We start from the raw sequence: 3,269 nt of genomic DNA on the forward strand, positions 1-3,269 counted from the left end.
ATTCAAAGAACACTTACATCTTACATTTATTATGTGTTTCCTCTGTAAACAACCTGTTTCCTGTTTCTGCAGGTTACACCTGTTTTCCAGAGTGCATTCCCTTCTTCCTTTAAGTCCTTGGAAGTGGTGTCATTCAGGTAATTTGTTAAGACATGTCCAGTTACATTTTTGGAAAAGTGGCCTAAATCGGATTTTTCAAAGACGTTTTTTTCTTACTTTGGCAGTGATGGATCAATCGTCAACATCATGGATGTTTACTTTTCGAGCACACCTGCTGATTCAGATGATTTTCTGATTGCAAGCATTTTAATGAGCGCAGCTGCAAGCATCACCGGCTTTGACATTGAGGGGAGCTCCATCTCCGTGAATGGCCTAAGTAAGTAATGCTTAGTGCTACTTTATCAACAGTGCAGTCAAAAGGTGCACAATTGTTTAACTAACGTTTTTTCTTCTCCTTATTTTCAGCTTCAAGTGGAGTAAGCCATAATATCAGTCTTATGACTGCATCCTGCCTAGCACTGTTGTCATGGCTACTGTCAAGCCAACAATGGCAGTAGTGCTGATTTCCATCACTGAAGAACTACTCTGGTGTCAGCTTTAGGATAACTTGTTTTCAAATGTAATTTAAAACCTCCATCAAATGATCTCACAATAAATGCAGTATTACTGTGAAATGAAATCTTGCTTCACTTAACACTTTCCTTTAGCATTCTTTTTCTTGGTAAGGTCATGAATGCATTTTTATCTAAGGAAGGATGCAGCTCCTTGTGTGCTGCATATCCCAACACTAAACTAATGCATACATTTGTATAATTAAATGATATGCATTTCAAAGCAGTTTACTCAATGTCCGTATTTATTAATAAGGAATTAAATTAAAAATATTTATTTATATAATCATGCATAGCTGTTTTCTGTTATATGTCCTGTTTTTTTCTGTCTGAAACTAACTTTACAATGACCAGAATACAAAGTCTTACAAAAAATAACTTGTCTCTCTTGTGATGATTTGAAGTGTTGGTGTGAAATGCATTAGGGCATTTTTAATCTAGGAGCTTTAATTTTAGCACTGGTGTTGTTTATAATCAGTCAACCCCCACCAAGTTTTTAACTATTGGTTTCTGCTTTTGTAGTTCGAACAGGGCAAAGGCATTTTCTGCTGCCAGTTCAACAGGTAAAAACGGACTGCTGGTGGCTCAATCAATGCATTACTATACATCACCTCTATACAGCATCATAATTAAACCATCAATTTTGAAAATCATATTATCTGAATTTGCTGTAATACTGTCTGAGCCTTTAGACAACTTTTAAGTTTACTATTACTTGCTTCAAAAGTTACTTGCTTAGGAAAGTGGAAATACCTGTGTGAATGAAAAAACAGAAATGTTGTCGAATCAAGACGACATTAAGCATTTTTAAAAAATGTCACTTAAAAAAAAAAAGAAGGAACTTCAAAATGTTTATTCTTGATGGCCAAACTGTCCCCAGAAAATGAAAAAACAAAGGGGAACATGAAAAGAAAGTGCAAGTTAAAAGACTTGGACAATTATAAGGCAGGAAACCTTGATAAGTGCTGCTGTCATTTGAAGTTAGGTTTCTCTGCCAACGGTTCTGCACAGTAGAACGGACTATTTTATCTCAGCTTAAGCAAAACAATACTTTTAAATCAAATCAATTAGGGTGATCATGGACATTATTACCTCTTGCTTACATTTTGTATTTCTCATTGATTTACTGAAATGATGGAGTTCAGTTAAACAAAGAGTGTGAAAACTATGTTGGACTCGCAAAGTAAACAAAAATAATAATGTTGGAAGAATCTCAATGTTGATTGGCGCTCACAAGACAGCATACCTGACCAACTACCTTGACTTTCATTGTAGCAGGATAAAGCAGGAAAAATCCACACCTTTGGCTCAGGATTGAGTCACAGCTTGGGATAAAAACTGTATATGTTTAATGGTGTAGAAGCTGCAATCAGGCAAAAAACAAATCCTCTTTCCATCGACGGAGGGGCGTTCTGTTTTCGGCTCAGAGAATGTTTTGGCAGGAGGGAAGAAGGAGAACATTGAAAGTCAGATCATGAGAGCTCACTTGCCTTTTGTTGTTGTAGATACAATAATGAAAAACATTATATCACACTGGTAATTACCTAGAGAAGGACACTACTTCTAAGAGCATATTAGATCAATAGAATAAATTAACAACCAAAGCAAACCATAATTCAACATTGGTTTGGAGTTGGACTGATGAAGCGGCAGACCTCTCACCTGCCACAAGGAGGAGACACACAACCATAAATAATAATAATATTAATACATTTATTTTTGGGGGGTGCCTTTCATAACACTCAAGGACACCTTACAGGGCATAAGGGCAATATAGCGAACAATTCAAACAGTGGATTTAGTGAAGTATCACCCGGGGTAAGACAAACAACAGGAAATTGACTACAAAAGGACACAAAAGGACACAGGGTACAGATTCTAAAGAAAATGCCAGTTTGAACAGGTGGGTTTTGAGTTGGGTTTTGAATGTTGTTATGGAATCAGACTGTCGGATGTGTAGTGGCAGGGAGTTCCAGAGTCTGGGAGCCGAGCAGCTGAAAGCTCGAGCACCCATGGTTTTGAGGCGATAGCTTGGGACGGTGAGAAGTCCTATGGACGAAGAGCGGAGGGTGCGGGAGGGGGTGTACTCCTGAAGGAGGTCGTTGATGTAGATGGGGGCAAGCTTCAGGAGGTTCCTGCTCATCCAGCTCCTGATGTCCTCAAGGCAGGTGGTGAGGGAGGTTGGAGGGAGGTCAGTGGTGGGTTTGGAGGAAATGTAGACCTGTGTGTCGTCGGGGTAGCAGTGTAAATTAACCTCATGGTGACAGAGGATTTTGCCCAGGGGGAGGAGATATATGATGAATAGGAGTGGACCCAGTACTGACCCCTGGGGGACACCCAGTGAAATAGCACTTTATTGTTTCTCTTCATAACCATGTCCTTTATTCAAATAGACAAGGTAAAATACTACAATGGAAAATACTCCATGACAACTAAATGGCTCGGCTAGATGTACATGAGGTTTAAAGTTCAAGTACTCTCAATGTAGGGACAGTTACTGTATATCATTATAATGCAGCATACACTGTGGGAGCTGTGGCTCAGAGGATAGTGTGCTGGACTTCGTATCAGGGGATAGCAAGTTTGAGTCCCACTGCAGTCAGCATGTCATTGTGTCCCTGGGCAAGACACTTCACCCCAAATTGCTCCTGTGGGGAT

General features: G+C 39.3%; 1 long non-coding RNA gene across 1 annotated transcript; it reads left to right on the forward strand.

Moving 5' to 3' along the window:
* The first annotated feature begins 63 nt into the window (after nt 1-63).
* Nucleotides 64-948, forward strand: LOC104944477 (uncharacterized). The gene is made up of 3 exons (XR_798234.1): nt 64-137; nt 225-376; nt 466-948. It is a non-coding gene; the product is annotated as an uncharacterized lncRNA (long non-coding RNA).
* The last annotated feature ends 2,321 nt before the right edge of the window (nt 949-3,269 follow it).

This window comes from Notothenia coriiceps, unplaced genomic scaffold, assembly GCF_000735185.1.
Source record: "Notothenia coriiceps isolate Sejong01 unplaced genomic scaffold, NC01 NC01_scaffold00000132, whole genome shotgun sequence".
Classification (NCBI taxonomy): Eukaryota; Metazoa; Chordata; class Actinopteri; order Perciformes; family Nototheniidae; genus Notothenia; species Notothenia coriiceps.